The sequence below is a fragment of the Cynocephalus volans genome, chromosome 8, assembly GCF_027409185.1.
Source record: "Cynocephalus volans isolate mCynVol1 chromosome 8, mCynVol1.pri, whole genome shotgun sequence".
Taxonomy (NCBI): domain Eukaryota; kingdom Metazoa; phylum Chordata; class Mammalia; order Dermoptera; family Cynocephalidae; genus Cynocephalus; species Cynocephalus volans.
The window spans coordinates 124,494,629-124,519,411 of NC_084467.1; the positions used below are offsets into that span (position 1 = coordinate 124,494,629).

General features: G+C 34.5%; 1 protein-coding gene across 2 annotated transcripts in view; it reads left to right on the top strand.

The window, feature by feature from the left end:
- Positions 1–24,783, top strand: part of POU2F1 (POU class 2 homeobox 1) — a 174,279-nt gene that overhangs the window by 64,064 nt on the left and 85,432 nt on the right. Inside the window, exon 1 of one of the 2 annotated variants that reach the window (XM_063104269.1) lies at positions 6,220–6,276. The exons of the other annotated variant lie outside the window; for it this stretch is intronic. The gene's annotated coding sequence lies outside the window, so the exon portion shown is untranslated. Of the gene's footprint in view, positions 1–6,219; positions 6,277–24,783 lie in introns of those variants that run through there. 2 annotated transcript variants of the gene reach the window in all.

Consider the following 24,783-nt stretch of genomic DNA (forward strand, 5'->3'; position numbering starts at 1 on the left):
TTACATTTTCCAAAGATGAGCCTATAACCTAAAATAAAAAAACCAACCTCAGAAAGTTGCAGCAAAACAACCAAGAATAGAAGTGGACTCTTCCCCCAGGGACTTCAGATTATTGGAATTATCATACTTATTATTTGAATTAACTTTTAAGTTAAATGTTTTTAATACTAAAAGAAGGGATTGAAAACTTGGACACAAAACAAACTAAAAATGACCAGGCAGATTTGGAAAAGAAACAATTTCTAGAAAGGAAAAAAAAGTCATTGAATTTAGAAACTCAGTTTGACAATACATTTTGAAGAGTGAGTTAATGATAGATCTCAAGAAATTAACCAGATATAGTACTATACAGAAGAAAAATATGAAAGAGAAGTTAAGAGATGTAAAGAATAGAATGATATGGTTTTAAAATGAATCTAATTAGAGTGCCATAGAGAATGGGGATAGTTCTCAGCTATTATCAGTTCATATATATACTGTCTGAGAATTTTCTAGAATTAATAAAAGGCATGAGTTCTCAGCTCTGGGAAGCACAGTGAAACCCTAAGTGGGATAGATAAAAATGCTTTGTCTAGACGTACACTGAAATTGCAGAAAATCAAATACAGAGAGAATATCTTTATAGGGGATAGAGAAAATAGGTAATTGCCCATAGAAGAGCCACATTTAACAGTACTTAAGCACAACGATGGAAGCCTAAAGCTAATGAAATTACAGAATGCTGATAGAAAATAACTTGCCAACCTTAAAATTTTTATCCAGCTAAACTTTTATTCAAGAATAAAGATGAAATGAAATTTTTGAACAAATAAAAACTGAGTTGGCTGCCATCATACCTTCACTCAAGGAACTGTTAAAGAATGTACTTAAGAGAGAAGGAAATTGAACTCAAGGAAAGACTGAGATGCAAGAGGGAATGGTGAGCAAAGAAACTGGTAACGTGGGTAAATCTAAGTAAACTGTACACACTTATTTTAAGATGTTGGTACATAGTAAATGCTTGACTATCTATCAACAGATAGATGATTAATCAGTTTTACTGAAATAGTGTGTTTTCTTATCCAACCATGACAAACAGTGGAATTGACTTCTTATTTAGAATTTTTCAAAAAAACCCTGGAATCTCATCAGGACTCCCACCGTGATTAATCTTACTTTGCAAATATAAAAGGCACAGTCATTGTCTCAAGGATGTGATTCGAAATGGCTGGGTTTCTTGAAAGATTTGTGTCTACAGGCTGCTAAGCAAATTTTAATTTAAATATTAATTGACCCTGCCCCCTGTTTAATCAAGATCCTAAACATCAGTGTTAATTTATGGTTTGAATCTGGAATTTCTACTCAGAATGTTCTCAGATTTTACATGCATTAATTTGGAGACAGTTCTAAATTTATTGTTTTTGCATCTGTGTTAATCTTAAGAAAACATTATAAAAATAATAAATAAAATAGAACCTGATGCTCTTTTAATGGCCAAGAACATCACAAACCAGAAGCTTTATGGCCCTGACTTTTAAAAAGCAGTATTTGCTAAACAGTGTTTTTGTTGTTGTTTTTTGTTTGTTTGTTTTGAACTGTTGAATTTCAGATATCTATGAAGGGAATGTACTTACTGTAGAATTTTGTTAGATAGGCTGCGTTTATTCAAAATGAATAGATGAGAGCTCTAATCATATATTCCTATCTTTTTTGGAAACAGTTCCTTTCAAGGAGTTTTATTTTGGACTTAAGTCTAATATCCCTGATTTGTTATTTATTGGCTTTCTAGACATCATTCATTCCAAATATTTTTGAGCACCTGTCAGGTTCTACCATGCACTAAGGTTGCTGTAGTGAACAAGACCAATGAGGTGTCTGTGCTCAGGAAGCTTTCCCTGTAGTGAGCATAAACTGAAACCAAACAGGTGAACAAGTTTTAAAATTATGAGAATTACATAGAGAAAATAAAATTGGATGATGTGATAATGTCTTCAGAGGGGGATTGTCTTTTAGATTAGATGGTTAGGGAAGGACTATCTGTGGAGATGGCATTCAGACAGACACTGTAATAGTGAGAAGTCACCTGGACAGAAGCATCCTCAGCTGAAGGAACAGAAATTGCAAAGGTTGGAAGGCACATAGGAAATGAGCTTGATGTACATTGCTGTGGTACTCTAAGTGCTGAGAGGGTATATTAACATGATGGGTTAATGTGACCTAAAATATTTTGTGGAAATTAATTTTGGTTTTATGATGGTGTAAAAATCATGCCAGATTGTCATAACTTAAATTCAAATCTTTCACTGACTCAGGTGTTGTGAATTACCCTAATTTTTACCCTATTCTATATTCACCCAGTGGAAGAAAATCAAACCCAGTTTAAAACATTTGGTCTGAGATGTTTGTTTTACTTTCTGGCTTGTGGTCTGTTCTCATTTAGACAGTTTTTAGCAACTGCATTGTAATGTAAAATCATTCAAATATTTGCTAAACTTAGTTGAATTATAAATCTGCGTTTTTACATTAGGAGACAAAAGGTAATGACAGAGAATCCTTCTGTTGTAGATATGGGAGAGAGTTTAAGGACAGTATCTAAACCTCCAAATTATGTTATAGAATTTGAGCACTTTGTTTTCTTTAGAATAAACTTTATTTCATGAATACCTAATAATTTATAGGTTTTCTACATAAATAAAACATCTTTTTAGAATTGTATGAAAACTACATATTCTCTTTTGTGTTGATATATGCCTATGTTTGTAACTTTTTATCAAAAAGTAAAAATATTTCTTAGCTTTTACTCAAATTATAGATTACTAATGTCTGCTTTAGCTTTTCAGTCTACCAGACCAATGCTTCTGAAGGTCAGAATCTTTCTGGCCCCATGGAGTGGAGTACAGTTCCCTATATGTAATAATCTCTCAAAATTACTTGCTGAGTGAATGAATGAATGGGTGAACATTTACCATAAAATTCTCTTTTGAGAATAATTTCTCATAATCAGTTTACATAAAAAGATTGGCACAATGATCACTTTTTAGAAGGTCACCTTATAAAACTCGTGTTGGAATATAAATGTTTCCGAAAGGAAGTGAAGAACACTCATCTGGACTAAGAATTAGAAAATGAATCTGAATTTCAGTTGTCCCGTTCACCTACAGAGTGTCCTTAAACAAACATGCAACCTTGCACACTATTTCCTTGTTTTATATTACGAAGAGGTTGAATTGATTGTTGCTTACATTTCACTTTGCTCTAAAACTCTATGATTTTTATCCTTTGCTATTTGCAAGAACTAGAAAAAATAAAGGTTGCCTTTTATGTTAGATTTGGTTCTAAATCTAATGTGTAAGACAGTGGTGCTTAAACTATTTTTGTTAACTGATCATAGAGAACCCTGAGAAAGGTTCGATGGTAGTATGCACAAGCTAATTATATGTTATGATTAGTTGTGCCACTTTTATTTTCTTTAATGGGCTGTACTCTTATCTAATTTTTCTCTTAGAATTCAGATTATTTTAGTACAAACAAGTGGTATGTTTGCAAGAAGGGATCCAAGCAGTATGGTAAGATGTCTGGATGCTGATGGTCTTTAAATAAAAGGAGATTGTGGGAGGTGGTCTATAATATAGGGGAAAAAAATGTTTTTAAGGTTTTAATTTTTCAGGGTTGGGGGAGATGCTAGTTTCTCTCTTTAACATTAAGTGTGAACATTCTCTTTTATAGCATATTATATAGCATATTGTTGAGGAAGGTTTCTAAGGTAAAAATAAAATTCATTAAATAGCATATTAAAACTCATCACAAAGAATTTTAATAGCCTTATTTTGCCTCCCAAACAGTTGAGAGACTGTACTGTAGGTGCTCTCTTTTCTTCCTTTCTAGTGGGCAAATTGAAGTCTGGCTACCCTGTGGGTATGCTGCTGGCTTGGGTCTCCTGAGATTTGGCATGCCTGTTGTACTTCTGACTTGTTTTCTTCCAAATTCATGTTAGAAAATTGTGTGTACATGCACACACATGCAGAGCATACACATGTACACACATGCTCACAAATATTTATATTACCTTAAGTGGTTCTTCTCAGTGCTTCTAGGCTGCGGAGTAAAAGCTATTAAGGCTTCTTATAGGTAAAGTAGATAATGCTTTTTTGACTTGCTTTTTTGTTACCGTCTTTTTAGTCTCTTTTATAATATCTATTATATAGGAAGGATATTAATTCAAGACAGGATCTTGATTTGATTTAGCTAAAATTTACCCTATTTATTGATGTCATTTCTAATAATTGATAACCGATTATTAGGAAACTATTCAGTTGGCTTGAATTCATCAATTTTAATAGCATATGGCATGTTTGATTTACCCAGTGGCTTTTCTCCGTTAAATCTCTCTGGTCACTTTAATGTCACTAGCTTAGCTGTTTCTTTGAAGTGCTGCCCATTAGAAATATGAAAAGAAAAGAAATATGGAAGGAGTTGTAAGTGGGTATACTGAAGTTAAAGGAAAAATGAAAGGTGTATTTTGTGATACATAAAGGCAGTGTCTAATGTAATCATGATTTTGATTTTCCCTTGGTTTCTTAACATTTGTAGGAAAGATAGACACGCTGAACCGCTACTAATCTCTGCATATCTTTTAGGCAATGAGATACTAGCCAACAGACTCAATTCAGGAGGCCAGTGAGTGCTTTTACATTTTAATTTGCTGCTACCCTCACTTAGTTCCAAGAAGTGGGATAAAGTATTGTATTTTCTGTTTCATATTTCAGTCTCCTTTGAAGTTTGACACTGTAAATCAGTGGTTCTAACACTTTAGTGTGCATCAGAATCTTCTAGAGGGTTTGTTAAAACACAGATTGCTGCAGTCTCCTACCCCCGGAGTTTCTGATTCAGGAGGTTTAGGATAGGGCCTGAGAATTTTCATTTCTAGTGAGTTCTGACCCAGGTACTGCCCTTTGAGAATCACTGCTGTAAAAACACTTACTTTTAATGAAATCAAGGAACAATCATATCCAATTTATTTAAAGAAGAGATGCACAATATTTACTACTATTTAGATTTTATATTGTTTCTTTCTCTCTGGATGTTGCTTATCACATTAAGTGACCCACAGGGAATATTTGCTTAAAATTTTGTATTTCTTTAGTCAGAGAATAGTTACTATTTGGTGATTAGCAGCTTGTAACTTTTCACAGACATAGGAGTATTTGTTGGGGCTAGGCTGAAAACCACTTTTGGACTAGCAGAAAATACTTTGCTTCATTTTGCTTGATATTTCAGGCGAAGAGAGGCTTGCTTGCTTTTTGTTTTGTTTTGGTTTTTTTGGTATTCTTTTTTTTTGGTATACATATCTTTACTAAGATGCCATAATTACTATTTCACTCAGTGAGTATTGAAACTTTTAAAACCAGTCTGAGGTGAGTATAACCTCTTTGCCAGCTGTGTATGTTGCTATGGAAACTCAGTAGAGACTTAGCAGGATTACTGTTGTGAGGACTACACTTGGCTTATTTGCATCCAATTTAAATTGGGGGAAATTTCAAAAGAATAAAAGGTCTCTAGATGTGCCAGTGAACCACCAGAGTTTGTCAGTTTGTAACCATCATATTGGAAGGGCGGGTGGGTTTTCCTTACTCATTACAGTCCCTGCTCTGAAGGGTATTAGTAGGTGTGTTAAAGTTTAAACTTGTTTTGTGTATTTGTCTTAGTGTCTTGTTCTCTCTTTTCCTTAAAGTGTCTTTTGTTGTTTTGTTTTAGGTGTATCATCTTCGAATTTAAAGATTCTTTTCATTCCTTTAAAGAACTTAAAGTACATACAGATAGAATTTTTCAAGAGGGAAAGAATTTAATTTCTTTTCAGTTGTATAAGTTTCTGACCGCTGTTAGAGAATAGTGGCAGAATTCTATGCTGATCTCTACCTTCAAATATTATGTGCCACTATGATCCCCTTACAATATGTGTTCAAAGAACCTTCTCATTTACTTCCATGTTCCCTTAGTAAGGGCAGGTCCTAGTATCCTTATTTTGAAGATGAGGAAATAGGCACAAGAGAGGTGCCTGCCTAAGTCAGCTAAAGGTGCTTTATGGGTAGTCCAGCGTTCCCCCACCCCCACTGTGTATAATTTGTTTCCTCTTAAAGTGTTAGGTTATTTTATACAGCTTACTCAGTTTTGCCTTTTTCTCTTTTTGTATTCATAGACTGGAAAAGTAAGAAGAGCTTTCCTGCCTTTTTAATTACCAAACTACTCTCAGGTTTCAATGAATCAGTTCAAAGAAAGAATGCAGTCTTTCTATACCTGGTAAATATTTTCTGCTAAATAAAGCTATTAATTTAGTAGCCTCTGATAAATCCAGGTGTTATGATGATTGCCTTTAATTTTATGGAGTGACTATTAAATGATTTGTCAAATATATTACTTTTTTTTTTTCATTTTTAACTCTGAATTTGTTTGATTTTTATTGATATCATGAATGATACTTGGGATACCTGTGACCTAGCCAGCAATGGAAAATAGTTTAGGATTGGCCTTAGTACTTAGATTAGACTCTGGTCTCTCTTGGAAAAGTTGCAGAATTAATACAAATAGGGTACATAAATATATTTTATATTATCTTTATTCTATAACATTAGCAATAATCCCTGTATGGTAGTTTAATAATAGAAGTACTTTGTAAATAATAGTTTTATAAAATTAATATAGTAATCAGAATATTGTAACCTACGTTTTACTGTTTTGCAAATGACGTAAGTAAAGATGAGAGAGATCAGGTAACTTGCTTAAAGATGTTCAGCTAACTAGTGTAGAACTGAGATCAGACTCTAGATCAAATCTACACATTCTGACTCCTAGTCTAGTGCCTTTTTAATATTTTTAAAATACCTTAAATATAATGAGCATGCCTAAGAGAATAAATAAATCACAGTGCCATTTCATATGGATTTTCCTTTTGTGATAACTTAAAATGTTAATATGGGAACACAGAAGAAAGAATGGTTTTATTTATTCTATATCAAATATTTTATCTGTTAACAACCACTAATTAACTGGTATGTGCCTTTGAAACATTTATATGTATTATTTCATTAAAGCCAAGAAGACTTGAAAGTATTATTGTGCCTGTTTTAGAGATGAGGAAACTGAGGATCAGAGAGTTAATCACATGGCTTAGGATGCTAGAACTGGGATTTAAACCCAGTTATCTCTGATTTCAAAGCCCATTGCTAAAGCTGTGAAGCCTGTTTATTTTTGGAATTTAAATTTATCTAATTGTAAATATAACCCAGCCTATGTTAACTGATACTTAGAGATAGGTGAGATAGGGCTGAGAAACTGTATCTTCCTCTGTAATGATTATTAACTGTAGGAATTGTATTAGCTATTTTTGTAATGTAATTTAAAGATATAGGTCTTATTCCCCTTTTAAAAATGTTGATAAAATATTTGTAGATTATAATCGTGTTTAAATTAGAGTAAACTAATTTGAGCAAGTCCAAAGAAATATTTAGTGTGACTGAGCATTTGTCTCTATGTTTTTACTTTGTTATAGTTTGTCATCAAGGACTGATGATTTCCCTAAGACATTTTTAAAACAGACCTTCTAAACTCAGCTAAGACACCCCCCTTCCTTTTTTTTTTTTTTTTTTTTTTTTGCAGCTAGCTGGTACATATCAATCCCTGGACCTTGATGTTATCAGCATCATGCTCTACACCTTTAATGAAAAAAAAAAAAAAAAACCAAAACCGATGCTACACAAAGAGTGTTATTCAGAAATTAATACAATCTTTGAAGTGTCTGACTGGCTTGGGGATAAATAATGGCTTATTACCTTAAATGAAACTGTAATGATCAAAATATAAAGAAAATTCCTTCTTCCTTAGTAAAATACCCACAATGCCAGAGTTCACTAAAGCCACGTGAGTCTTTGCCTTAAAACGACTCGTCCCCTGAAATTCACCTTGCCCCAGAAATCTTTCATTAAATTACCATTACCACCTGGCTGGCCAAAAGAGGGTGGGGGTGCAATGCATTATTAAATATAGATCTTTTAATATCTCATGGCATGTTACTGCTTTATTCCTGGTAAAGTGTGGAGATCTTATAGAATTTTAATTTATGTACATTTTAATGTATAGTATTCAAAATGAGAAATAATGTAGATTGCCTGGTAACTTTCTATTTGGTGCAGTCATATATTAGGACTTTATACAAGCTGCGATGCATTGGCATATTATTTTTTAGTAAAAATTTTTCTCACTATTTAGAGCTTGCAAAGATGATGTGAAATTTACTGACATTATCTGACATTATGGAAAGATTACAATGTTGCTTAACTATCTTTAGTATTACTTAGCTACTCATCATTCTCTGAGAAGGGAAGAAGGTTGGGCAGGGCTGGGGCAGCTAATATTTATTGAGTTCCTACTCTGCTAGGCATGTGCTAGACACATTCACATGTATTCTTTCATTTTAATATCCATGGAAGTATAGAAGTACAGGAAATAGAGCAAAAGGAAGAAAGCATTATGTGCAAAATTATACCTTCATTTTTGTTCGGATGGTCAACTTGTTAACCTTCCTTATTCTTTCTTCATCTGCTTTTGGCAGCAACAAATGCTGTTGGTTATTTCCAATGCGCTGAATCATAACTGACTGTGATTACTGTACAGTACTTACCTGGCTAGAGGGGCATCAGTTTTGGGGTTTTTTTTTTTTCATATTTTAAGTTTTCAGAAGAGAAAATTTATACTTCTTAAGAAATATTATTTATGGAGTAAAATGTGAGAAAAAAGAAAAAAAAAGAAAACCAGCTTGTATTTCAGACATGTTGAGATAGTCCTAACAATATTAAGAATCTTTGTTCTTACCATGTACAGTAAAGATGATTTTCTGGCCTGTGGATTAAAAGTTAGTTAAAAAGCGTGGAAATATTTAAGAACATCACTTAAAATGTTTTCTTATATTAGGTGAAAAATCTTGACAGTAGTATTCATTATTTATCAAGAGATTTTAATAAAGCACCAGTGTCATTTTTATAATTCATTTTTATAATTGAAAAATAAGATATGTTCTCAATTTACTTTTAAGAATAACCTTGAGAGACAGCATAATTATCCCCATTTTTCAAGTGAGGAAATTAAAGTATAGATGTTATATTAGTTTCCTAGGTATGCCATAACAAAGTACCAAACTAGGTGGTTTAAACAACAGAAATTTGTTCTCTCACTGTCTGGAGGCTGGAAGTCCAAGATAAGATATTAGCAGGATTGGTTCCTTCTGAGGGCTGTGAGGTAGAATCTGTTCTATTCCTCTTTTTTTGTCTTGTCTTTCTCTGTGTCCAAATAAGCACAACAACTGTATTGGATTAGGTCCCACCCTAATGACCTCATCTTAACTTGATCATTTGGAAAGGCCCTATTTCTAAATTAAGTCACATTCACAAGTATAAGGGTCTTGAACTTTAACATCTTTTCGGGGACATAGTTCAATCCGTATTAGTCCATTTTCTGTTGCTTATAACAGAATACCTGAAACTGGGTAATTTATAAAGAAACAGAATTTATTTCTTATAGTTTTGAGAAGTCCAAGACCATCTGAGAATAAGGAATAAGAGCCTTATTCCTGGTGGGGACTCTGCAGTCTTGAGGCGGTGAGGCAAGGGAGACAAGAACTGTTCACATGCTTCTTCCTCCCTTATAAAGTCACCAGTCTACTCCCTTGATAACTTGTTAATCCATGAGTGGATTAATCCATTTATGAGGGCATAGGCCTCGTGATGCAATCACCTCTTAAAGGTCCCATCTTTCAAATACCATAGTTGCATTTCCCACCCCTTACTACTGCCACAATAGGGACCAAGTTTAAAGATGAGCTTTGGAGGGGACATTCAAATCATAGTAGATGGAGAGGGCAAAGCTATACTAGAATAACAAAAAAACCCAAAAACCATTGTATGGTACTTTGTTTCTTTTTTCTTTTCTTTCTTTGCTAATTTTTTTGAATTTATTTTAGAATAATTTCAGACTTACAGAAAAGTTGAAAGAATAGTACAAGTAACTTTGCCCTTAATCTTTTGAGAGTAAGTTGCCAACTTGATTCTCCATCACCCCCAAATACTTTAGTGTGTAAGTCTCACAAAATAAAGACATTCTTCTACATAGCCACTGTACAAATATAAAACTCAGGAAAGTAACAGTGATACATTATTATCAGCTAATCCAGAACCTGTTTAAATTTTGCCACTTGTCCCCAAAACATCCTTTATAGCAAAATAATCCAATCTACGATTGTGCATTATATTTAGTTGTCACTATATATTTACTGTTCTTCAATCTGGAATAGTTCTTAGTCTTTCCTTAATTTTCAGGACAATGACACTTTGGAAGAATACACTTTAAAGAATATCTTTGAATTTGGGTTTATCTGATGATTTCTCGTGATTAGATTCGTATCATGGATCTTTGGCAGGAGTATCACAGAAGTGATGCTGTGTTCTTCTCATTGCATCCTTTCAGATGGTGCACAATCTTGATTTGTCCCCTGACTGATGAGGTTAACTTTAATCACTTGATTAAGGTGATGTTTGCCAGGCTTCTCAACTGTGAAGTTACACTTTTTCTCTTTGTAATTAGTAAGTATTTTGTGGGGAAACTATGTAAATTTTCATCATCAAATTTTCACCCAGTAGATTTAACATCTGTTGTTGTTACTGTACTGAAGTAATTATTACTACTGTGGTTTTCAAATGTTGATTTTCTAATTATATTTTTCTTTCTATATTATTTGGTATTCTATCATAAGGAAAAGCTTTCTTTACCAGCATGGATTCATGAATTCCTATAAGTAATGGTTATAATTCATTCATTATTATTTTTATTTACTTTGTCCAAATTGTTCAAAATTTGGCTAATGGGAAACCCTTCGAGTTGGTTTCTTTGTCTCTTTTCACATATTCCTATCATTTTTTAAAGCACTTCTCCTAGCAGCTTCTTTGGGGATCCCATGTTCCCTATAGTGGAGAATGGCATTTAGAAACCAAGGTCTGGGTGCCAAGTATGCTCATTGCTGTGGGGGTATTCCTACTCCTAGGCTGTCAATGGGCAGAGCGAGAGAACAGAATATATGTATACATGGGTGTATATTAACACTATATTTCTGTGTCTACATATTTTGAAAACCATGAGTTTGTACCAAAACCACTAATTCCAATTCAGTATCATAAAGTTAATTCTAGATTTTTCTCTCTTCAGGTTTCTAATTCTCAAAGTGATAAACTTAGCTCCCATTATCCTTAACATATTTACTTACTGATCTCCCTGTATATAACCAATCTCCCGGTTGCTTCTTCCCCCTCACTTCCCTAAGCTCAGGTGCTTGCCTTGATCAGCCCCATCTAATGGCTTTTGGATTGAATTATGAAAAAGAGAAAGTTCGTTCTATGATACATATTAAAGTAAATTGGACAAGTTTGCTTCTGCACCACCGTTGGTTAATTTGCTTCCTTTATTCTTACTTATTTTTAATTTGGAACCCTATTAGTAGTTCCATGTTGATGGAAATTCTTTATTATTGATGCTTTGCCTTACTATAACAGCATATTTACAAGAGATTTTTTTAAATTTAAGTTTAATTAGGCATTTTATATTATCTAATCCTAGTCTCAGGAGCTGTTACATTTAAGGTATGAAAGATAATTACCTGAGTATATAATCAGTTTAAAATGGATTGCTTTCATGATATGAAAACATTAAGACTAGCATAAGAAAAACAATGAAGACTTTTTAATGTTTTTAAGTTAATTCTGGTCTGAGTTACTTCAGCTCTGAGTTCTTTTCGTAGGACATTGTTTATGGAACAAATCATGCCAGTGTGTAAGATGAATTCCAGAAAACTTAAGGAGTTATTGTATGTGTGAAAATAGTTTAGATACAGACTTCTAATTAGGGAATGGTTAAGGATATTAATTAACTGTAGAATTTGTTAGAGAAATACATATTTTTTAAGTTACTAAAGCAGTCACTAAAAATAAAGAGAGTATGTAACTTCTAAACTGTTGGGGTGTGCGTGTGAAGGAATTAAAGAAAATGCATCTGGGCTGGCAAGTTAGCTCAGTTGGTTAGGACACAATGTTGTAACACCAAGGTCAAGGGTTCAGATCACCATACAGGCCAGCCACAAAAAAAAGAAAGAAAGAAAAAGAATATGCATCTAATATAGACCAGTAAAGAAGGGAGTCCAGGCAGGATGGAGATGACCAAAAAGAACAAATAAGGTATATAAAAGTTATGAAAAGATATGATGCAAAAAGGCCAAATGGATCAGTAACCACAAAGGAAGTAAAAGGATTCAACAAACCTAGTAAAAGAGACACTGAGATTGGATTTTTAAAAAAATCAAAATTCTATCTATTTCTTTCCATAGGAGACATACAAAACCAGTGACACAGAAAAGATGATTAATGAATGTACAAAAATATGCCAATCAAATAGTATAAAGAGAAGGCTAGTAAAATAGTAGATTCTGAGGCCAAAGAAGAGAGGGAGGTGGATAAAGGAGGATAACTTTAAAGTGATAAAGGAACTATCTACCAATGAGAATGTCCATGTACATAAAAATAGTTTATAATACAAATACTGGTAATTCCAAAGAAATACAGATAAATTCTTAATTTCAATAGGGAGTTTTAATATTCTATTATCTACAAACAAATATAGATTAGAATAATACTGTTAACCTTGCCCTAAAAAACAAATGATAACATTCTCGTCATGTATACATGGACCATTTACAAACATGGACCTCAAATATCTCATAAAGGAAGTCTCACAAGTTTTAAAGAAATGGTAGACTATACTGCATTATCACAGTGCCATTAAAAGAAAATGGCAACAATAAAAGGAACTGAAAGAAAGAAAAATGTATTCCTAAATACCTCATGGAAACACAGTGGGCATTATTAAAAATGTATAATCGAATGACAAAGGAGAAACTATATATCAAAACTTGTGGGCTACAGCTAAAGTGGTTCTTGGAGGGAAAATTTTTAGCCTTAAGAGCAGTTATTAGAAAACAGGGAACTACTGAAGATAAACTAGTAAGAGAAAAAAGAAAAAGAGATGAACCCACTAAAACAGTAAAAGGAAGGAAATAATTATAAAACCATAAACTAATTAAAAAAGATTTAAAAAGAGATGGACAAGAAAACTAAAAGCTTATTTGAAAAGATTTAGAGTACAGTCTATTGTTTAAGATAATCAAGATAAAAAAGGAAAAGGTACTGTTAATGTTAGCCACAAAAAAGAGTGTAAGTACAGATTTTGTAGACTTAAATGTTATTCAGGATTATTTGAGCAATCTTATTTTAATAAACTTGAAAACAAGATGAAGCGTATGATTTTTTTTTCGTGACCGGCACTCAGCCAGTGAGTGCACCGGTCAGTCCTATATAGGATCTGAACCCGCGGTGGGAGTGTCGCCACGCTCCCAACGCAGCACTCTACCAAGTGCGCCACGGGCTCGGCCCAGCAATAATCTTGGAAAGAACTGGGTTACCTGTCAAAAATAATTCTTTTTCCATCCCTAGAAATCCACTAACTCTTTACCAAATGAGGCACCATAATCAATTATTTTGATTGGTAAGTTTTAATAAACCTTTGAGAAACAGTTAATCCCTGTTTTACAAAAACAGAAGAAAACTAAACTCATTTTAAGGGGCTAGTATAACTCTGATAGCCAACTGAAAAGACAGTACAAGGTAATTTCACATCCAGTCAAAAATACATGTTTGGAAGAAGAAATGATTGCAAATGAAAAAAACCAAAAACCAAAAACCAAAAAACCCAACTATAATACTAAGTAATGAGTGAATGGTACTATGAAAGAGATTCAGTTGGATTTCTGCTTCTGGAAAGATGGGATAGAAGAACCTTTTCCTAATCCTCCCACTAAGTACAACTAAAGCCCTTAAACATTGTACATATAACAGGTATAAGAAGACTCTGAAAGTTGGAGAGAAAAAGACTAGCTAGGGACCTCAGAGCCTGAGAAACAATATGGAGGTGGAGTCCCAGGTTTTTCTTTTTGTTTCATATATCCTACATATGGCACTAGAATAATTGGTAAACAGCAACAGATACAGAAAAAAGCCTCAACAAAAGATGCCTATTTTTTAGCCAGAAGAAGAGAAAAGGAGCAGCCTAGTAAGTTAGAAAACTTTTAGACAGTAACCACCCTACTCCAGCCAAACACCATAGAAAAGAACAGCAGCTCCATTCCCAAACCTGCCAGCACAGGCCCAGTGGGGAGCCAAGACCTACACTCTAACCAGGCTGTTAACAGGACACCCCAACCCTCCTGTCCGGTGGTTGCCAGAGAAAAGGAAGTTGAGGCTTTTATCCCTGCTGGGCTGTGTCAGTGGAGACAATGTGGGAAGCCTGGAAGGTTTCTTTAGAGAAGCCCTACAGGAAAATAAGGACTTTCACCATCACCCAGCAAAGATGAGGCCACCCTCCATCCCAATCCCCACATGGTATCAGAGGAGATCATGTAGGAGCAGTAATGAGGCACTCCTGCCCCTCCCAGCCAACGAGGTAGCAGTGGAGGTCTATCAGAGAGCCTGAATTCCCACCCTCGCAGTAACAAGGAGTTTTTCCTTCTTCCCTGAGTATCATGAGAGACAGTGTGGGGAACTTGGACTTCTTTCCAACCTGGAGGAAACATGGTGGTCCCCCTCCCCCTGCTTTGACTGCTAGAGTGGTGTTAGGGATAAGAGGGCAGTTAAAACAGAATACTTAAATGAGATCCAGAGTCTAATAATAACAGTGCACAGAATGTCCAGATTTTAATCAGTAATCACTTATCATATCAAGAACCCAGAAAATCTCGAATGAAAAAAAAAAGTAGTTAATAAATCCCACCACAAAGATAACAGATGGTAGGATTATCTGACAAGGATTTTAAAGCAGCTGTCAAAGAAATGCTTCAGCAAGTAATTATAAATGCACTTGAAACAAATGAGAAAATATAAAGTCTCAGTAAAGAAATAGAAAGCCACAGTAAAGAGATAGAAAATATATAGAAGAATTAAGTGGAAATTTTAGAATTGAAAACTACAGTAACTGAAATTTTAAAAACTCACTGACAAAACAATAGAAATTACCTAATCTGAACAAGTAAGAGAAAATAGAACAAATAAAAGTGAACAGACGCTCCAGGACCTTTAGGACTACAACAAAAATATCTACAATGGAAGTTCTAATATTCATCAGAATCCCAGAAGGAGAAGAGAAAGAGAGTGTGGCTGAAAAGTACTTGGAAAGTAATAATGCCTAGAGACTCCCCAAATTTGGCAGAAGACACAAACCTACAGATTCAAGAAGCTGAGCAAATTCCAAACAGCATAAACCCAAAGAAATCTACTCCAACACACATTATAACAAAACTTCAATAAACCAGAAAAGGGGAAAATCTTGAAAACAATGAGAGAGAATATGCCTTAACTGTGGGGAAAAACAATTCCAGTGATAGTGGATTTCTCATCAGAAACAATGTCGTGGCATAATATTTTTCAACTACAGAAGGAGCTCAATCCCAAATTCTGTATCTAGCAAAAATATCTTTCAGGAATGAAGAAATCAAGATATTCTTAAGTGAAAGAAAGAAAGCGAGTTCATCTCCAGCAGAATTACCCTAAAAGAAAGGCTTAAAAAGTAAAAAAAAAAAAAAAAAAGGAAGAAAAAGAAGCACTTAGTTTTAAATCCAACAAAACATGTACAAGATTTGTATGCTGAAAACCTCAGAATGCTGTTGAGAGAAATTAAGGAAGGCATACAGAAAGGGAGAGATACACTATGTTTTATGTGTTAGAAAACAATATAGAAAAGATCAATTCTCCCCAAATTGATATACAAGTTTAATGCAATTTCTATCAAAATCCCCACAAAATTTTTTGTAGATATAGGCAAAGTTATTCTAAAAGTAATAGGGACATGCAAAGGAACTAGAATAACTTATACAGTTTTCAAAAAGAACAAAGTGGGAACAATCAGTTTCCCCAATATCAAGACTTATTATATAGCTACAGGAATCAAGCCTTAGGGTATTGGTGGAGGGATTGACACACAGATCAGTAGAACAGAATAGAGAACCCAGAAATTGACCCACGTAAGTGAGGTGATTTGTGGCTAAGGTACAAAATTCAGTGGAGGGATGATAGTCTTTTTGACAAATGATCAGGAATAAAAGAAGCTCAACGTCACACCAGAAAAAAAGCATGGAAGAAAGTCTTCAGACATAGGGCTTGGTGAATGTTCTTAAACATGACACCAAACATACAATCTATAAAAGAAAAAAATTGATGAATTGGCTTTAACAAAATTAAAAACGTTTACTGTGTGCATAACTCTGTAAAGAGGATGAAAAGACGAGCTCCACAGTGGGAGAAAATATTTGCAAAGCACATATCTGCTAAAGGACTCTTACCTACAATATATAAAGAACTCTCAAATCTCAATCCTAAAAGAACAGTCCATTAGAAAATGGAAATTTTCAGATTTTTTAGAAAAATGAAAGGAATAGGATATATGCATGTCAAATAAGCACATAAAAAGATATTCAGTATTACTAGCCATTAGGGAAATACTAATTAATACCACCATGAGATATCACTACACACCTATTACAGTAACTAAAACTGAGCTAACTGGGGGCTGGCCAGTTAGCTCAGTTGGTTAAAGTGCAGCATTATAAAACCAAGATCATGGGTTTGGATCCCTGAAGCAGCCAGCTGCCAAAAATAAATAAATAAACAAATAAATGCTCTATTCTTAAAAAAAAAAAAAAAAAAAAAAGACAATACTAAATGCTGTTGTAGATATGAAGAAAGAGGTCTCTGATACATTGTGAGAATGTAAAATGGTACAGCCATTCTGGAAAATATTTTGCAGTTTCTTAAAAAACTAAACATACATGCCAGATGACCCAGCAGCCTTGCTTCTGTGCATTTATCCCAGCAAAATAAAAATTTCTGTCCACATCAGAATGTACGTACAAATGTGCTTTGCATGTTACAAATAACAGTCCTTTATCCAATATGTGCTTTGCAAATGTTTTCAATAGGTGGATGGTTAAACTATGCTACATCCATGCCACGGAATACTATTCAGCAATAAAAAGTAATGAACTATTGATATACACAACAACTTGGATGGATCTTAAGGGCATAATACTGAGTAAAAAATGCCAATATCAAATGGTCATACACTATATGATTCCATTTGTATAACAGTCTCAAAATGATCAATTATAAAGATGGATGGTAGATTACTGGTTGTCAGGGATTAGGAATAGCCAGTGAGAGAGGAGTGGATATGTCTGTAATGGGGTAGCAGAAGGGGATTCTGTGATGAAACAGTTCTGTATCTGAGGGATATCGTAATTGCTATAGGATTTCATGGAAAGAAATAGTTACTTGACAACTCAGGGAATAAGGGAAGATCTGAGGCCAAAGCTTTTGAACCTGGCTAGGTAGACTTTTCACAAGTCAATGTAGGGAAGAAGGGTATTTGAGATAGACTGAGAGTTAATAAATGTTTATGGAATGACTACCACTATATTGTTATTATCAAGACACATGAAGTGTTGAAACATCAAATTGTACCCCATAAGTATGTACAGTTATAATGTGTCAATTAAAACTTAAGTACATATTTTAAAATAGACGTTAATAACATATGATTAGTCTGAAGAACATTTTAATTAATTGAGTGGAGGAATGTATCTTTAAATTTTGTATTTCACATAGAATTCTGGGATACTTGTTACCCTTGTATCGTCACGCAGATTTGGGAAGCCTGAGTGTAAGATGGAGATAAAAAGAGAAAGACACAAATTACCAATACCAGAAATGAAACAGAATAGTTCAAAGGATGGATGAGAATAATCAGAGGAGAATGGGATTTCAAACAAAACAAAGCCTGTTTTTCATGGATTTAAGAAATGAAATCAGAGGAAAAGTCATATTCCAGTTGTTAAAGAGAACTCTAATATTAACCAAGGATGTCAAGACAAATTATAGCCCTGTGTTAAAGCTCTGCAGTCACCTATTCTTTTACTCCATGGAATTTTTACAGTTCATAATTACATATTTGTGTGATTGCTTAATATTTCTGTTACTTGACTGTAAGCTTTTTGAGGCTCAGCATTGTATACCCAATTCCTATCCCAGTGCCTGGCAGCACTTAGTAAGTACTTGTTAAATGCATTAATTTATGAAACGAATGACTTAGCAAAGCTCTTTAAACTAGAATTGAGAAAAGACAGTTATAGAGGTAAAGAAACAGGATGATGTAGGATAAGCTGGACAGATGAGTTTAGTCTAATGGCAAAACTTTGGTAGAGCTGCACAAGATTTAAGATTTTAAAACTAAGAAATTGAGGATTGGATTTTGTAATGATGTATATAGTTCCAAAAAATGCCAAAGTATCAGATTGAATAGTAGGTGAGCTATATAAATGGCTGTAAAAATATAAGATAGCACAGGTTAAAAGAAGAGAGCAGAAACGAGCCATTTAATACTAATAGCTTTCTAGTGTGGTCGCCTTCTCAATGAACCTCCACTTAAATGACTGATTAGATTAACTGACACCCCATTCCTGCTTCAAACATACCATCCAGTGTCTGACAGCATGCTGAGTGCTTACTCCTTAGTATGTCTCTCCATATCTGCTTCTACTAGTTGAGTTGTAAAGTTATCAAGAGTCTTTTGCTTGTTTGTGCTCCCAGGCCTGTTCATGCTAGTTGTACTACTTATTTTAATTGGACAATTTAAATTATTATATAAACCAAGATCAAAACAGGAAAAGAGAAATGATATTTCTGTGAAAATTTAAGTTGAATGCTTTGAAAGATTTGATAAAGGGTTGTTACTAAAAAATACTGCTGAATTAGATGTGAGCAAGAGAGCTGTAAAATGTTAGGGATATTTTAGTAAATAGTAGAAACCCCATTTTTATGTTATTTAAAAAAGATTTTTAGCACTGACAGACTCATATTGCAGCTTTAGAGGGCATCGTTCACATATGCTGTGATATATAGTGCACAAGAGTGGTGGCAGTACTAATATCTATCACTTGGTTTTGAGTCTAAGAAATTTTAAAATCCTGAAATGTTTTTGTATTTGGCATTGGTAAATTATTTAAGGCTGTATGTGGATGATGGGTATTTTTGAATGAGTTTTTTGTTAATTTCAATTTACAGTTCTTGAGATATCAAGTATTTTTATTACTGTTTGCTGCAGTAATGTCATTAAGTGTTTTCTGTAGACAGGTTAGTAGGACACTAAAGTAGTGGTAGATTTTGAAGAGATGAAAATTAAAAAGGAATATTGGTGTGTGATTTAGATTGCGGGGAGGGGGAGGTAGTAAAACCAGTGGAACTATGGAAATGCAAAATCCCACCATAAGACAGAAAGGAGGTGATAGGGAATAGTTGTTGAGTCAGACATTTCCATCCATTAGAGTAGGTATATAGTCAGTACAGAATAGTGTGCACAGATGGCTATTCATATGGAGTGTGACCAGGTTGGAGGTTAATGATTTAGTGAGGTAGAGCACAAGCTGACCTCTATTCACTCACCCACAAAAGGTGTGTTTTAAAATGCTTGTAATTCTGTTGTCATTGCTCTCAATTTCATTTCTAATGAGCCTTAGACTAACCCATATCATGAATGTAAAATTATTTTAATACCAATAGTGTTAGCCATAAATTCTGGGTCCTAGAAGAGCATCTTTTCCCCCTTTTAGAAAAAAGGCTAAATTTTAGGCATAATTTTGAAATATGTAAATTTGAACTTTGCCCTTTCAGCTCGTTTTTATGGTTCCGTATGTTACTCTTTCCTTCTTTCTGCCTTTTATGAATCTTGAGCCCCCACCCCTCAATCCCCAATCCGGGTCATCCAAGCAACTGTTATTTTATTAAGAGTACTTATTGGCCTCTTCGATGGAAACAACCATTACTTCACTATTCAATTCGTAAATTAGGTGTTAAAGGAAAATAGTTGTATTAATTCATGCTGAAGTGTGAATGGCTGACAATACCACAAGTCTCCCAGAAATGGTGTTTTTTGTTTGTTTGTTTGTTTTATTTAAGTCATTCTCTGCTGATGTTTTAAGATAGAACCAAATGAAGTGAACATTTGAGACTTTGTGGGAAAAGCTGTTTGTCTGTTCTTTTCTTCCTTTGGACATAAATGTGCCATGGTCGTGGAGTGCAGGGAATAGATGGGGGGGCCATCCCTTCCCCAATCCATCTACAGAGGCCTGGACAACCTTCCAGTGTTTAACTTCCAGTGTTTAAACTTGCCCTTCCCACTGTAGCCTGGGTGAGTTTTGTAGTAGAGGCGAAGTGGGGTCCCTTCTGGATAGTAGCCTGTATGAATTGGTGGGCTACAGCCTCCCTGCTGTGCAGAGGCCCTGTGGGACTCTCTTGGCCTGAAGGGCAGAGGTTATGATGCTACTAAGGTGCTGCCCCTGTGGGGTACCTACCAGCAAACACTCCTTAGTGGGCAGTGATTGTCTGGATATAGCTCCTAGTCATTCTTAGCTGATTATATAAGACCAAATTAGCATAAGAAAGGTAGTTTAAAGGTGTTACTGCATGAAGTACAAAAAGAAAGATGGTAAGTTGCAGAGATGTTCTGTAGTTAGTACAAAGAATAAATTTTAAATCTTGTGAAGGCAGGAGAGGAGGGAAAGAAACATTTATTGACATCTACTATACTCTAGTCACATTCAGCATTGCTTCTCATCTTTTCCCACCAAGCGGAACTTGTACTGTCCCTCTCATTCTACTTTAGAAACTCATTTGAAATTTGTATTCCATTCTGTAATATATTCTATCTTATTTTAGTACAAAGTGGTGCGGAGTATTATTGAATAAAATTGGTGCTCTCAAAAGACATACCCTTTTGTCCAGTGACTTGATGTCTTTGGCACAACTGCCGGATAGTCCAGCCCATGCTCTAGTCCGAGCAGCACGAACACATTTATCTCACAGCAACTTCAAGAAAGGGGATATTATCATTTTACAGATGAGAAAACTAAGACTTAAAGAGGGAAGGAACTTAAACAGGTCTTACAGGTATTAAAGAGCAATGTTAAGTTTCTCTCCCAAACTCTCTCCTTATAAGCATTTTGTGCTTTTCAATTAGAAAAACTAGCCATAGAAATAGAGTGCTGATTTCAAAGTTAAGAAGGGTTTTTGGTTCTATAAGTTATTGACTTGCAAGGAAATGTTTTTAAACGTCCCTTATAAAAATTTTGTCTTTCATTTCCTCATGTGCATGTTGAGTTTAATTTCGTCCTTACTGTTGGAGAAAAGTACATTCATATTTTAAAAATCAAACATTTGGTATGCTTTAAGACTGGTTCTCAATAGAAGCAGTTATTAATGGCATGATATCCTTGAGAACTCTCCTCAGATCTAGTGCACTCTTCTATGTATCTGTACACACCTGACTTCTAAACAATGTTTTTGCCACCAATTACTGGTCTCTTCAGTACATTTAAAACAGGACATTTTAGTCTGCTGCTTTAGTCAAGTACCCCTCCAGCCCCCAACAATTCACTAAATGTATAACTCATCTATAATCCATAGTAATAGCCAAGAGCTCAGATTTTTAGGTCAGCAAGATCTGTTTTGAAATCATGACTCCAAATTATCAGTGTGACATTGGGTAAAGTGCTTCAGTTCTCCGTGCCTCAGTTTTTTTATTATTAAAAAGGGATAATAGAAGGGGAGGGTAGTCAACGGGGTTTTTATAAATCTCCTGAATTGTCTCTGATGATTAAGATGTAATGTCATATTGTAATGCCTGAAAGTTTTGGGTTGATGATTTACCTTGAAGACTCACTTTAAATTAAATCTAATTAAATTTAAATTAAATATTGTTTAGTAGAGATACATTTATATATCAGCAAAAAAATGGGCTAGGTAAATTGTGGAGGAAGAAAACTAAGTAATTCCGTAATTTACATGGCCTGTCTTTTGACAATTGATACTCTTAAGTAACAAACTGGCTTCTTTCTCGAGATTGATTTTGATGGGGGAAGGATACTGCATAATATATAGCATTCAACTAATCTATTTTGTTGATTTGGCAGTATAAAAAGATTCATAGATAATGAAATTCCATAATCTTGAAGATACTTTTATGTATGCCGCACTGCTTCTGGATTTATACTGTTGCTTTCTATTAAAGTAGGACTTTCTCCTAACAGTGTGTATTAACAATTGGAAAATTTCCTATCAGTAGCCTAGCACCATCTTGACAGCCCTATGTTCTGCTTCTACCTTGCTAATTGTTTCCTTGGGATTATTTGGATTGTGTAGAAAGCTTTTTGCAAATCCTCTTATTACTGAAGTCATTGTTGCCAGCAGGAATAAGATTAAAGGTGCTTAAGTCTGTAGAGTTGTTTCTAATTTGTACGTGTCATTTCAGTGGCATTTTAACAGAACTCTGTCTCTTGTCCCTCCCTTTTCCCCTGGTACTATCTCAAGTTAGGTCCAAGAAGCCAGGCCATTGGAAGAAATCTCATTTTATCCTCCTAATTATTATGCTGGCACTCAGGAGATAATTTTTCCCTTCATGCACTGCCAATTAATATGCAAATAGGCTGATAAATATTTATGCAATGATTTAAATTATGCAGGGAGTGCTTTCAGTGTATTCTGTAAATGAATTGTTCGTGGACTTCAAAGTGCTGGCTGCTGTGCTAACGAGGAGAGATTTGCATAAGGCCCTAATCACACGCATACTGATTAAGCTTCATTATGGAAACTGCCAGCTGCAATCTTTGTTTCTATTTTATTACAAAAAGGGGAACTTTTCATGCTTCAGTTGCCTTGACAATGTCAGTCCTAGCTGGTAGGAGAGACTAAAACTCCTCTGAGCAACTGAAGTTTCCTTATTCAGTTGAAGATTGCTATGGTGTAACTGAAGTTGTATTTTGCTTCTCCCCTTAATCCACTTTCCACCCCCACCCCTCTTGTTCTCTTAAGAACACAGTGTAGATTTGTTAGAAGTAGTAGTACCTTCTTTTCCCCACCCCAAACTGCTACCTATTTCTTCCTTGCTTTGGATTGTCTGCACCTCTAGAAGATTTCACAGCAATGCTGGACTGCAATGACTATGTTCTAGGTGGGTACCAGCACAGTTCTTTCTTAGAAGCTTTAATATGGAAATAGCGTGTGTGGGGTTGACTATGCATAAATGCTTAATCGCATATGCAACCAGTGCGGGGGAGGGGGAAAACTGGATTGAGCAGGGAAGGAGGAAAGCATTTGCAAAGCACAAGCATATTGAATTTATAGTAGGTCCCTCCCTACAACTAGCTCTTCTGGTTCAGAGGGTATTTTCAGTAAATAGTGTGGATTTAGAGTTCATTTTGAATGGAGGACGTTTTTGGTTTTTGGAAATTTCCTTTGAGAGCATTTCATATAGTTCTAAAAACATTTTATATCTGAAACAAGGTATAAACTGTGCCTAAATCATATGTATGCATTAATAAAAATGTTTTGCATACCTAATGTGAATGTCTTCTATAAAAACCAAAAACCCTTAGTGAAAAATAAAGTGGAGCCATAGTACAGAATCGTTCTCATAAATATTAATGCAGAAGGTAATTGCAGTGATTACTGCAATAGATCTGCTAATCAGTTTTTAGATTTTACAAACTATTAACTGTTTTCAAATTTTGGCTAATATTAGCCCTCCTTTATTTTTTAATCAGAAGACTACAATTTCAAATGTTGGAAAGCCTATTTTTAGAGATTTCCCTATAGAACAGCAAGACTTTTGCAGGGGGGAAAGTTCCAGCTCAACATATAAACTGTCTTCAGTGACTAAGATTTAAAATAGATTTGAGGCACTTTGGTTTTTAGACATGATGGCTCATGGTGGCTGTATTTTGTGTGGAGCTTTGTTTATTTATATGCAGAGTTATTGAAACCTTCTAATCCACCCAGAAAGTTGGATGATATGATATGAACTCCAGGACTTGGATATCTTATATTTAAAACTTTTGCAAATGACTTTTACTCCTGTATTATTTTCCCCGCTTGAGAATTGAGGCTGTTCCTATCACCTTCTCAGTTGCCAAGGATAAAGTAAAATGTTACTTCTGGAAAGGTTTGAATGCTTATGCAGAAAGGATGGCCTAAACCCAAGGTAGTAATAATATTTGTCTAGCACAGTAAAAAAACCACTGTGTGAAGGGTGAATGATAACAGCAAATTGATGTTAAGAATTCAATCCAGAAGCAACTGTGGACAGCATATGGATTCATTATGTATAGTCAGCTCAGTGTCAGACCTATATTGTTTATATTGCCCAGAGAGAGAAAAAACTTCAGACATCAAAAAAGAATTTACTTGTATTTACTCTTTTACATTTACTAAATTGGGAATTCAAGAAGGGAAAGGAAAGGAAAGTACTTTTTGAAATATTTTTAGTATTTTATTTTAGAATTAGACATGATATCTGTTAATGTCAGTTAACAGTAAGTACCATTTAAATAGTCTTCCCGTTGTTGTTGTACAGTTAATCAGAATTTTATTGTTTTATTCTTTTGTGTGTGTGAAATAATTTTGTTAGATGGCTTTGATGCTCTTGACAATTCAATAGAAAATCCTTAGAAGTGTCACATAAAATATCTGTGACATCATCTTTAATTTATAGATGTGGAAATTAGGAGATGAATTTGTACAAGGTCAGGCTCATGACTTAAGAATTATCCTTACTTTGTTTCTA